At 39.9% G+C, this 14,408-nt stretch overlaps 1 long non-coding RNA gene across 1 annotated transcript; it reads left to right on the top strand.

Moving 5' to 3' along the window:
- The first annotated feature begins 10,716 nt into the window (after window positions 1-10,716).
- LOC146234390 (uncharacterized) lies at window positions 10,717-12,747 on the top strand. Its single transcript, XR_014741588.1, has 2 exons — window positions 10,717-11,768; window positions 11,879-12,747. It is a non-coding gene; the product is annotated as an uncharacterized LOC146234390 (long non-coding RNA).
- Window positions 12,748-14,408: the final 1,661 nt, after the last annotated feature.

A 14,408-nucleotide genomic window follows, 5' to 3' on the forward strand; every position in this document is an offset into this window, starting at 1 on the left:
ACAGAACGTGTTTATTCTGCAGAAATTGTGTAAATGTTTAATGTAACAAATACGATTTTTATAACACCTCAATTGTTATCATTTGTAGATTATTACAGCTCATCTTCGTTGGTCAAAGGCACAATCTTTACCCGGACGTGACCTGTGCATGAAAAAGTGGAACTTATGTAGGCTACTTAGTGTAGTGCCTCAAAAAGTTAATGTCAGGCCCTGAATGATCACTAGATAAAAAGAAAACGTTGACTTCCACTTGGTGCTATTCACTGACAGTCAAAATGAATAGTATATGTGCACTGCTGTTCATAGACGAGCTCCAGGTGTCGTTGCTGCGTTGCTAAATGATAGCAACTCACCAGGACACTTTATCAACTCTCCACTCATTCTCCTCGGTACAATGAACAATCCATTTAATTGGCTTTGACGGCCATAAGGTCGACTTGGATCAAAATTATAGGCTGCGGACCATCATATACATTAGTCGTTCTTGCCACCTCTTCTTCATCCCAGTAGATCGCCATAGTTCTAGTACTAGACTGAGGCTACTCTCCTCCACGACTCCCCAACGTGACGTCATCGCCGAATGGCGCTATTATGCTAATGCTAACACAAAAACCGTCAAAAATTGGTCTTAAACACCATTTTGAGACACCATTTTGAGATTTCTTGAATAATATACATATCTTGAGTGCTTTATGTACCCATTAATCAACAGTGGTGGTTAACCTGCCATATGGACTTTAAGGTTTGGCTCTGAGTAATTACACTTCTTACAGAAAAGCTGCTCAGACCCCTCTAAACTACAAAGCTTAAATGGTTGGTGCCAAAATAAAGTGTAGCATTCATTGATGGTACCAGAACTGTACACAGAACAGGAGCCGGTTGCACAAAACACATCAAGTTTTTTCCTAAAGTATGACACTTAAGGGTAAATTTCTCCTTAGCTAAGGGATTTACTTAAGGGGGTTGCACAGAATCCCTTAAATGATTTCCTAACCTAAGGTGAAACGTTAAGGGATTTACTACATTGAACGTGATTTCACAGCAGTAAAATTCGACCGTTTCCACGGAGACCGCGTTGTTTAGTTGTATCGCTAGTGCATCACCTTCGTAGCTAGAGCTAGCTAGTAGCTAGCTAAATATAGGCTACCTACGAAAAGAAGGCAAGAAAAACAAATTGGTCAGAGGAAGAAAATATTGTGCTTCTTCAGGAATACAAAAAAGAAAGCACATACTAAAACGTAAATTTGATCCACAAATGACTGCAAACAAAAAAACAACGAATGTAAGACGAAATTGCATCAAAAATAAACCTCAAGAAGTTTAGTGAAGCGGTCAATTCAAGAAATAAAAAATATATGCTAGAGCTAGCTATGATAACTTCACTGTTATGTCTAAATAAGAGAGAACCAATTTCAGGAGGGAGTCCAATAAAACTGGTGATATCAACTTTAGTCATAGGTCTTGTTGCTACTCAGTAATGTTTTTTAAAAGTGAGCGCAAGCCTACTTCTTAGGTAACTAGATCAAAATGAGATCAACAGTTAGGTTACACTGCATTTACCGGCATGAGTCTATATTATATTTATATTATAGCTACTTTATTTACAGCCGTAGCCGACGCATAAATAGTATTCATGTTTAGACTGCAGCACAGTAGCTTTACAGAGTGCCATAGGTGTGGGATGGGTTAATTTATCTCCATAAACGCTATATTGCGGTAAAGAATAAATCAGAGGTACCTTAAGTTTTCTTCCTTACTTTGTTTGCTAAGGTCTTTCGTGCAACGCTTAACGAACTTTAAAGGAATCCTTAAGTATACCAAGATAAGGAGAAAACCTTAAATACTTAAGGGAACATTTGAGGAAACCTTAAGGAAAAAAACTTAAGGGTGCTTTGTGCAACCGATTATATTTTAAGGAAACCTTAACTCTGACCTTAAGAAAAATCTTAACTTAAGGTGCTTTGTGCAGCCGGCCCCAGGTCTAGAGCAGGAAGTAGGGTAGGAGGCTGGGACCAGAGCTGGATGGAGAGCAGGGATTAGTGGTAGGAGGCTGGGACCAACACTGGATAAAGAGCAGGAGGCTGGGACCAGCACAGGATGCAGAGCAGGAGGCTGGGACCAGCGCTAGATTCTGGGCAGGGGTTCGTAGCAGGAGGCTAGGACCAGCGCTGGATGCAGAGCCTGAGGCTGGGACAAGCGCTGGATGCAGACCAGGAGGCTGGGACCAGCACTGGATGCAGAGCAGGAGGCTGGAACCAGCGCGAGATTCTGGGCAGGGGTTAGTGGCAGGAGGCTAGGACCAGCGCCGGATGCAGAGCAGGAGGCTGGGACCAGCGCTGGATTGTGGGCAGGGGTTAGTGGTAGGAGGCTAGGACTAGCGCTGGATGCAGAGCAGGATGCTGGGACCAGCACTGGATGCAGAGCAGGAGGCTGGGACAAGTGCTGGATGCAGAGCAGGAGGCTGGGACCAGCACTGGATGCAGAGCAGGAGGCTGGGACCAGCGCTAGATTCTGTGCAGGGGTCAGTGGCAGGAAACCGGGACCAGCACTGGATGCAGAGCAGGAGGCTGGGACCAGCGCTGGATGCAGAGCAGGGGTTAGTGGCTGGAAACCGGAACCAGCACTGGATGCAGAACAGGAGGCTGGGACCAGCACTGGATGCAGAGCAGGGGTTAGTGGCAGGAAACCGGGACCAGCGCTGGATGCAGAGCAGGAGGCTGGGACCAGCGCTGGATGCAGAGCAGGTGAAAGAGTAAGGAGGTAAAAGGCAGCAGCAAGCAGTCAGCAGGTGGGATCAAAATCTCAAGCCATCACTGGCAACAGCAGGAAGCACGCTCAGGGTAGCAGGGGTTGTGGACCTGAAAGACAGGCTAATAAATAGCTGTTCTGCTTAGTTTGCAAAGCAAGCTAAATTAAGCCTATACCTTTGTTACTATTATAATGATGATAAGTGTTGTTTACTATTACTAGCTTATTGTTAATGCCATCGTTGTGGTGTTAACTGACTTAAAGTTCTAACAATATAACAACCATAACAATATTGATGTTATCAGACACAATTTATTCATCTTTGTCTTTGCCTCAGAATAACATGTCAACAATATATAACGACGCCGTAACATGCCACGATATTATAACTAATTATATTAGGCTATAATTGCTCTGATTGGTTGGAGGTCTATCCAATTGAGCGAAGAGGCATTTGTTTTCCAGGCTCGTTTGAAACACGCCCCGTAGTCAAAGCCCAACGGAGAGTTCTCAGACTCTGTCTTTGCCTCAGAATAACATGTCAACAATATATATAACGACGCCGTAACATGCCACGATATTATAACTAATTATATTAGGCTATAATTACGTTTGTAATGCCATGAGCATAATAGCGTTCATTACAAAATGGTTAAATCTGCTTTAAAATAACTGAAATTAACTCTACAAACAACCGTCATGTATGTGCAACCATTTGTAAAATGTGCTACAATGAAGGCAGGCAACTGTAGATGATCAAATTCTTTCTCCTTGTTCTCGTTCAGCTCATGCTGGGGACACACCATATCACACCATACCACACCATACTCCATATCTTCCGACCAGTGGTGGCGCTAATCCTCGGCTACCACTGAAAAGAGGGGCCTGAGGAGAGTTCCGGTTTAAAGGGGCCTGAAAGTCTTGAACCGTCTTGAACCTGTTTCATCTAAGCCCCTACCCCTCGACTCTCGGCTTGAGGCAACAGCCCCGGTGGATGTAGTTGGTATTGCATTTCCGATTTTCTACCCGACTCGTCCGGTCGTTTTTTATGGAGGACCAAACCTGCCATTTAAAAAAATGAATGAATAAATAAATAAATGTCCACATCCATGCATTTACACATAAATAAATGCATACATGTACTAATTAATGCACAATTGTCAATCAATATTACCTTATAATTTACATGTATTTATGTATTTATTTGTGTATTCATTTATTTATTCATTTATTTATTCAGTCATGTATTCATTCATTTATTCATTCATGTGTTCATTCATTTATTCATTCATTTATTCATTCATTCATTTCTGTATTTCTTCTTCTCAATATGTTAATGAGATGTGTCAATCAAAATAGGTAGGCGGTATTTGACACACCATTGGCTAATCGTTTTCCACGCTTTGTATTCGATTATGTAGCCTTACATCCATCCTTGCTGTCATGGACAACATAGCCTACATGGACAGGCTGGCCGACCTTGTTGAAAACAAAGATTTAATTCACCATATATGATATTTGGATAAACAAACATGTTATAAAGATTTTACTACGTTAGTTGTGGGCTATCACTTAACACCCAACTTCACTACGCTGACCAGCCAACCATGTGTTTACCCCGATAAAAACGTAATCATTTTAAAATTAAAAATCCTGATTGTTGATTGTCAAACCAACATATTTGTCCTGTGTGTAAGAGCGAGATAGACAATCTGGCATATAGCCCCCAATCAAGCAGAAGAGAAATTTGTGAAGATTGACGACACAAAGTTAATCATCGAAGATGAAAAGTAGCTTAGTCCTAAATGGAGTTGTATGCCCCATAGCACATATTTTACAAAGACTACAGCAACAAAAGCCAAACGTTGCCACGTTATGTTGGGAATGGGATGCCGTTGCGACGGTTATTGTTGGAGCAACAAGTTGCCTAAATAGCCTGTAGCCTATGCCATGTTTATGTACATGTCAGCTTTACATGTAGAAAAGAAAATCTCAGAGAAGGTGAAAGGCTTGGTGACCGGCGTGGAGAAAAGTGCGTCTAGTGTGAACAGCATCGCGCCATTCGTAGTATATTGTGGCGCTCCAGGGCGCTTCGCAGCCAGTGTGTCCCAGGCGTTAGCTAGATTGAATCTATGGCTCTGGATTGATTGCAATGTCTGAACATCAGTTTCCACACCTACTGGCCTCCTCTCATTATCATATTGGGAACAATGAATGAATGAATAAATGAATAAATGAATACATAAATGAATGAATAAATGAATAAATAAATAAATAAATAAATGAATGAATGAATGAATGAATGAATAAATCAATAAATCAATAAATCAATAAATCAATAAATCAATACATAAATGAATACAAAATAAATAAATACATAAATATAAAATATATGTAACTATTGATTGACAATTGTGCATTAATTAATATATATATTCGTTTATTTCCGTCTAAATGCATGGATGTGGACATTTATTTATTCATTCATTCATTTGTAAATATGGCAGGTCTGGTCCTCCATATTTTTTATTCTATTAACTCCAGTCAACATATCGAAAACTATCTCCCCCAATAATTTTTGTTAGATTCTCGAACCTGGCTCATACTACTAGCTTTTTCATAGAATAATTTTTCCTGATTTTTGCAAAGATTGAAACTAATCCGAAATGGGTCAGCAAATCGCTGATTTACCTGAGCTGAATGAGAACAAGGAGAAAGGATTTGATAATCTACAGCTGCCTGACTTTATTGTAGTTTTACAAATGGTTGCACATACATGACGGTTGTTTGTAGAGTTAATTTAAGTTATTTAAAACCTGATGGACTTGCTGTAGATAATGACAAAAATGCAGAACACACCACTACAAATGCACTCCATAAACTATGACTAAATTGTGTCGGTAAAACTGTAGAGAATTACAGTATAACCATGCTAACCTGCTAGGGAAGTTTACCGGTGATGAAGAAAGTGTTTTGTCCGTCTCTTCATAAACGGAGTGACTAAGTTCAGTTGAGTTCTGGATTTTAATAAGTATTTATCAATCTGCAGATTGGGAGAGAAAACCAGACCTCTGACAATAAATGACAACACAACACCAGGCTTAGGTCTCAATCAAGTCTCTCTCCGCTCTGAAGGACAGAGGACCATCTTTTATAGGGCACAAGAATGTAAACATAGATAGTGACAGTCAGGCAGAAATGACGTTACAACAGTCTCAGAGAAAGAGATTCACAGCTCCCAACACATAGTTGGAGCTCTCCTTGTTGTCATGACAAGGACCATTTAGCCAGTAATTTCTCCTGATCTCAAACATCTATTAACCCTGATACATAGACCCAATCTACTCTTATTAATAGCAAGCTTACATGAGAACATACTAACTAGTATCCAATGACTAGTTCTCTTGATTAGTGAATAATGTAAGCACACAGGAAATCTAAATGTTTTCCACACCGGCTACCTGCCTAATGTTACAACATTGGATTAAAATTAGTTTAACCCGTTTGACAGATCGTTGCTAGCTAGAGCTAAATTCATCTGAATTTGTGGTTGCCGTGTACCCGATAAGTAGGCTACACTTCAGAATATCCACATATCATCTGACCAGATATCAATAGTTTGATCAGCTGCCTTTAGTAGCTCCAATACCTGTCTAGACATGTTTACTGTGAATAGATATCAATATTTATTGATAGATTTATTTCAGTCTGTATTTATTTCTGTATTTATTTATTTATTTGTACATTTATTTCTGTATTTCTTCATCCTTAAGCTAATTAGGGGGCGGGATAGGGGCGGGATCAGGGCAGGACGTACAGTAGGGAGGACAATAGAACGCGTCATTTTTGGCCAAGGCTAACCAACTGTCAAATACTGTGGAACGCCGGTAGCAAACGCATTGAATCGAATGCTAAGTTAGCCTGAATGTAGCTAAGAACGCCACTGAGAAATCTGGCACCGGAATTTTAAGGTCCACGTCCTTTTCTTAGCTCTATAACTAGCGACTACTAGCGAGATATTAAAAACAAACATGCCAGTTAACATGTAGACACTTACCCCTTAATGCTATCAAATGTTGGTTGCAAAGCACATTGAGAAAGTATATGAAAATAATGTTTATAGCTTTTGTTGCTTTGGCTACCTTTCATAGAAGGTCGGCACAACCGGGAGACATATCTTAAACGAAAGTTTAGGTTGTTTTCTTCAAAATAAGGTATGTTTAGTCAATTTTAAAACATATACATTTTGAGAAAAATCAAGTTGAAGTCATGTTGATGAAAATCCCATAGGAATGCATTGAAATCTGAACGTTCTATTGAGAAAAAGGTTGGTTTTTCCCATGTAACTTTTTTCAGCATGTCGGCACAACATTGACACTTCCTGAAATGCTAGGTTACGTATAAAGACGTCATCAGTCAAATTTGAAAGAAAATCGAAAGACATACATTTTATGTTTTGGCTCCCTGAATGAGTCTTTCAGAAACCTGTGACGTCAGACGTTTTGAGCCTCTGTAACTCCCGCGCTTGATTCATGCTAGCCTGCTTCCAATGCTCAATCAACTGATTCACATCATAGATTGTGCTACTAGCCGTATTATATATACCCGTATGTGGATGCAAGTATTGGTCATGGTTACTGGTTTAAAACATATATATTTTAGACACTTTACATGTATATTTACAGTGTGCAGATCAAAAAACAAACGTTGGTAATATAAAACCCACTCTCTTGGTGACTTTTTAAATACATGTTTCTACCGAAATGATTCATGGTTGTGATATGCAAATGATGTTGTCACGTAGCACAAATCGGAACCAATCATTACCTTTTTTGTCTGTCAGGAAATGTAAAACTATTTTTTAAAAAGCGCGAATATTCTTTCTTTCTGGCAATCAATGGAAAAGAAATTCTATGGCAGATAAAAAAAACAAGAACTACTGAAATTGCATTCATAAGTGAGGGGGAGCAACACATAGCCACTTGCAAAAGTTTAGGTATCATTTTGTGGTAAATTACCATTAGAAACCTTAACAAATGGGATCATGATCGACATTATCACGCGTAGCGTAACCTAGTATTTCAAATGCCAGTGCACCTTGTAACGTTTAATATAATTACAAATAACTTTAAACTCCACGAACATTACTTTGATGATAAAATATGGAACAGAGTACATACTGCTGTAAGTAAACTGATGAAACGATTCAATCATTTAGTCAGAGTTAGTGATAAAGAATCGTGTCTCGGTGTGGTGTTTGAGCTACTGCACATAGATCACCTTGAAGTTGGATGTAAAGGGAATTTGCAAGTGTTCGAGCAGGTAAATGCAGAGCTCAAAACAGAGAGAGAATTTAAATGACCAAACACTGTAGGCCTACTGGCAGGGCCGCCCATGGAAATGGCTGGGCCCCTGAAAAGGTTCAGTGAATGGGCCCCCCTAATAGGTCTTTAGGCTACTTATTAACGCATGTACGTGTGTGCTCTCTCTCTCTCTTCATAAAACATGTGTTAACTGAGAGAGACTTACTCAGTGATGGGAGCTACATTATAGAAAAACAAATATATCTTTATACATAAAACTTAAACATAAAGTTTAATAAATATAACTGAGAGGCCTTAACAACTTGTGTGGCGCCGGGCCAGACACACACACACATAAAAATAACAATTTGACACACCGAGATCTGCTACACTCACACCACATTTTCTAGTATGAAATGCAATTTACCTGTCTTCATCTTTGCCTATTATACAGCTATCTTCCTTGTCTTTCTGGATGCAGTCTTTTATAATGTATTTGAAGTCAACTTGTTTAGCCATTTCTCCAGTTCAAAATAAAATTGGTTATAATTTCTTAAAATATTTAGGACGAACATGATTATTGCTGGCATCGCGGCTGGGCTTCACCACGGCAGGGCCCCAGAAAGTGTTCCCATATATGGGAGGCCCTGCCTACTGAACATGTATTAGCAATGAATGATAGGTATAGAACGCCTGTTATAAAGCTTAGAGAGTGGCAGGCAGACAGCAGGCAGTTTATGAAGGGTGAGGTCACTCTGTCTGAGGATGTAGACATCCACAGAGGACCCATCTTAGATAAGTTGTTGGAGTCAACGTCAGAAGAGTTTGATGCTATGACTCAACAAGTTCTAAAACTTGTATTTGCTGGTTTAGTGAAAGTTTGCTGTAGGTTGGTAGCGGACCACTTGGAACATGGACGGTATGATGATGTGTCTGAAGATCAGTATCATGTCCTCAGATCAGTGCCCAAAACAAATGTTTCATGCGAGAGGGATCTTGGGATATTTGATTATTTGATTAGATCAAAGTTCAGGGCAAGTAAAATAGCATTAGAGGGTATGGTCATGTTTAAGCAGAATAGGTCCTGGGAATGGTTGTCAGGGTTAGATCCAGATAGAAGAGCTGAAGTTCTCGCCTCAGCTCGGACATCTGTGAAAGGAACCTATTTAGGTTTGTAGTCTTGCAATGGGTATGTAATATTCAGACTGTATTGGGTAAGTAGTCATTTGTTTGGTTTTAGCATTGGGTTGTCTGATCAAGTGGGCCTGTGCGGCACTGACAGACTTAGCTTTGCAGTGTGTCATTTAGCTATCGGTATGTAATATTCAGGCTTTGTGGTAGCTTGAGGATATTCATAATGGACCATTTTGAGATATTAGACAGAAGGGGGTGACTCCCTGTTAAGCCAAATGGTCTGCCATAATATCTGATAGCTGCATTGGGTAAGTAGTAGTAGTATTTGTTTGGTTTTAGCATTTGGTTGTCTGATCAAGTGGGCCTGTGCGGCACGGACAGACTTGGCTTTGCAATATTAAAACAGACAATGTCTATAAAAGTAGATACAGGTAGGATTAGAAGAAGTACAGTTTGGTGATATGAGACAGGGGGCCCTGTAATGGGGTGACTCCCTGTTAAGACAAACTGTCATAGTTAGTGTAGAAGTAATAGATAAAAGTTGCTCCCCTGAACCTTCACCATTGATGCAGAGGTGCCCAATTGTCCTCTGAGAGCTATCAACCTGTAGGTTTTTTTCACAGGCAATGACTACATTTTGGACCATAGGTTTCATATCCCTATAAATAAAGTATATTATTTGTAATACGATTAGTGTATACTTTTTGTCCATCATAAACAAACAGACGTGTTCAAATCAAAGTATTTGAAAATAATGGGCAATGTCACAACAAGCACACACAAACACCCTGTTCAACGTTAAATACACCCCCCAAGTGGCCAAAATTTTACATTACAGCAGTAGTGCTAAACGTGACAAACATTTGCATATTTGTGGTCTCGATTTAACATAATTATTTATAGCGAAGTACTGGACACCGCATTAGCTAGCAATGTACAAAGAATGTAAGTCTGGATAAGAGCAGAAAATCTGATAAGAGCATCTGCTAAATGACAAATGTAAGTCATATTTCGAGAAGGGTCCAAATGCAGTGCTCCTTCCTCAGGCCCCTCCAAACCGGAACTCTCTCCTCAGGCCCCTGAAGCCGGAACTCTCTCCTCAGGCCCCTTTTTTCATGTGTATCCGAGGTATTAGTGCCACCGCTGGTCGGAGGATACTGTAGGCTATTTATATTAATAGGCTAACTTACATTGAACTTCGGTTTTAGCATAAGTCAATAGTGTTTAACAAAGCGGAAATTAGCATTGCGGCTAGCGTTAGGTACAGAGTTCTAAATTAACACCCTCCAAATGCGGGCTAAATTTCATTTTCATAATAAAAACTCGCTAGCCAGTTTGGCCGGTGATAGCCTAAATGAGGCATTTCATCAACGATACATAAGGCTATGTTCTCGGCATGGTTATTGTTAATTTATCCCCCTGCAGTAGCCTAAGTTTCCCATGAACACCGTAATCCTACGTTATTGGAATATGGAATATATGTTTAGTGCTATTACACATCTTTATGATTGAAGTGGTAATTGATGAAGCAACATTTAACATAAATACAAGGATGGATATTGATTTCAGATTAAGAGAGTAGTGTTGTTTGTATTATCAACGTTAAAAAATGAATTATTTCAGAGCCGGCTCTTGTTGCCGTGGAAACAATAAACAATAACACGAGCCAGCTGTTGCTGCTGCAAATGACCAACGGAAAAAATGTGATATTCTATAATGACCACTAGATGACGCTAAACTGCCAAACCTATTTTCTATGCTTGCCAGGGTTAGAACAGTGATCATGTTTGTAATGTTAGCAATACGTAACGCTAGCCGCAATGCTAATTTCCGCTTTGTTAAACATTATTGACTTATGCTAAAACCGAAGTTCAATGTAAGGTAGCCTATTAATATAAATAGCCTACAGTATCCTCCGACCAGCGGTGGCGCTAATACCTCGGATACACATGAAAAAAGGGGCCTGAGGAGAGAGTTCCGGCTCTAGGGGCCTGAGGAGAGAGTCCCGGTTTAGAGGGGCCTGAGGAGGGAGCACTGCATTTGGACCCTATTGCATATTTCCCGCCCTGGCTGGAAGCAGAGCTCTGTGACGTAGAACAATGGCGTTCTTAAAGGGAGCTTCACAGCTTCTGGGTGCCACAAAACTCAAGGCTTAAAGCGGTGGAACGTTTCAAAAAATTACCTAAAATCACGCCTAAAAACTGGATTTATGAGAAAACTGATAGAGGTAACTGAAATCTGACTTCGGATTAGTTTAAGTTACGTTAGGTTACATACGGAATTGAAAGAAAAACGGAGCAAAACTGATAGGACATTTTTGGTCTGTCCTCCCTACAGCCAAGCATTATGCCATAGCAAGACCAGATTAGACGTAAAGTCACAGTAAACATGTCTAGACAGGTATTGGAGCTACTAAAGGCAGCTGATCAAACTATTGATATCTGGTCAGATGATATGTGGATATTCTGAAGTGTAGCCTACTTATCGGGTACACGGCAACCACAAATTCAGATGAATTTAGCTCTAGCTAGCAACGATCTGTCAAACGGGTTAAACTAAGGAACTCGTGTAAATGAGTAAAACGTACGTAGCTCTAATAATTTTAATCCAATGTTGTAACTGAAGGATTTAGATTGTTTGTGTCTATTCCAATATGTAATGATGGTATTCAATGACACAAATATGTGTTCTAGAAAGAGTTGTCTGGAGTCGCAGAGGTCCGATAATATCAGCTTTAATGCAGCAGTTGGAAATCAACAAGTACAGAGCTCTGGGGCTGTCTACGCTTCCCTACCCGCAACAGAGTTTCTGGCTGGTTCACGAAGTACAACTGGCTATCTGTCCCTGCCCCAGCATATATTATACAGTGCAATTGAAACAGGAATATCAAAAAAGGGTTGAGCTTGTTCTCTCGTGTATCAGGGAGTTGGTTCTTCCTTACGCATCCCACCTGCTCGTGCTCTCTCTCAGCCTGCATTCAAGGTTGCTTCTGAAATGGAGAGATAACAACACAAAATACAGCCTGTTTCCCATACCCTGTGTGAGACACAATGTTTTAAGCCTGAGCACACTTCTAAGTTCATAAGACATACATTTAATAAGCACAATACATAATTTTAATACATGCATCCTTTATAAAGTCTTATGAGCATTGTTCCTGTTGCTATATAGTGCACAGTGCCCGTGATGCATTTGGTGATTAAGTTGCCACAAATATTAATAACTGGGATTATAGATAGTGCCATGCCCGTGATACAGCTAATGATTATAGTTCTAGAATTGTAATGTATTATAAATTCTTTATAACATTAGGCAGGTAGCCGGTAAACTTCCCTAGCAGGTTAGCATGGTTATACTGTAATACTCTACAGTTTTACCGACACAATTTAGTCATAGTTTATGGAGTGCATTTGTAGTGGTGTGTTCTGCATTTTTGTCATTATCAACAGCAAGTCCATCAGGTTTAAACCAACCGCCACATAGATGCAACCAGAGCTGTACTCCAACTTAAGAATCTCTTCATACCCTCCATGTGTTGTCATTAAATGTAACTTACAAACAAGTAGTTTGTTCTGCATCTTTATTTAATCTTGCCCTACGTATTCCTTTTTATTGAATCATCAATAACTGACAGCACACAAGGTGATTATGACCATGTAATGATAGAAATAGGAAACAGTTTAATAAAGTTTTAAGCATGTGTAGTGCACAATGATTAAACCTCAAGGACTTGGTTGTGAAAGGCTACAGTACAACTACATGATAGTCAACATGACTATTATAATATGTACACGTTATTTTAGTCTCTGAAAAGAGTGTAAAGGGTGACACAATAAAGGTAACACTTTTGTCTACACTGCGCTGTCTTGGTCTTGCACCTAGCATTTTGGATTTCATAATGGTTGGGTGTGATGCATGGGGATGTATTGCATGCTCCAAATAGGGAATCGTGATGTAGGCTACAGCTTCCCAGCTGATAGTGAGAGGAGAAAGAGGTGGTTTGCTAAAGTCAACAGGAGCAAACTCAATATAACTCAATAACGACCACAATTAAAAGCATAGAAATGACAAAAATACTGTGGTTCAAATATAAGACAGCCCACTCCATCACATTTTCCCTCATCCAGTGGTCCCCCTTCCAGCTCTCTCTCATCCAGTGGTCTCCCATCCAGCGCTCCTTCAACTAGTGGTCTCCCGTCCAGCGCTCCTTCGTCCAGTGGTCTGACATCCACCTCCAAGGCACTGGTCCTCCTTTTCAGCTCACATCAACCTCAGTAGCAATGCCAGACTGCAAGGGCCATAGACACACACACACACACACATAAACAAACAGTAAGCTGTAATGATAATCACATGATGGACTGAATGTTACAATGGTCTCTAACTCATGATGGACTGAACGTTACAATGGTCTCTAACTCATAGTTTGCTTACTAAACATTCACTTTATGAATAGATTAACCATGTTGTACTCTGTTCTTTGATGGTTCCTTGATACTGTATAATATCATCCAATTTCTTACTGTACCAACTCCCAGACTTTGGTGCAAATAAGCGACCACATTTATGGATTAATAATTAAATACAGCTTTCCTCTCACACAAACTTGTTTGTAGGCATTAGTTTCTCAATAAATATAAATAGTGGACTAAATTAGCTAGCTACACTTAACATTACGTAAACACTCACTTCGTAGCACATTGTTTTTGTTATGTTCTGGCTTTTACATTTCTAGCTAGCATCAAAAAATCTCGGCACTTTAAGATACTGAAACGTTAAATGTACTAGATGCCAGAAAATGGGCCAAGAACTTACACATTCTTACCTTGGCACAGCTCCATCATACAATACAGTACAACTGTTCCTCAACGACGATGCTGCTGTGTTTGAAACTGATGCTAGCTCGCTCTAGTTCTAACTAGCCTACGGTGCAGTACCATGAACGTAAAGCCAATCAATTGATGCAACTCTTTCTCTTTATGACTCTGCATGCAGCTAAATGGTACAAATTGGTATCCAGAGCCTCAACGCGAAAAAGTAAAACATCTTGACCAGCACTTTTTTTTAGCAAGGTTATCTAGCCAAAACTCTCAAATCCCTGGCTATCTGTTGCGTGTGTGCAGTCTTTTGTTTACCAAGGTATTCATAGCAACCCCAGGCATGGAAAGTCAATCTTCGCACTCTGATACCGATCAACCAATGGGGTTAAGGTGACACCGTGAC

This window comes from Hypomesus nipponensis, chromosome 23 (genome assembly GCF_054491055.1).
Source record: "Hypomesus nipponensis isolate SF chromosome 23, ASM5449105v1, whole genome shotgun sequence".
Classification (NCBI taxonomy): Eukaryota; Metazoa; Chordata; class Actinopteri; order Osmeriformes; family Osmeridae; genus Hypomesus; species Hypomesus nipponensis.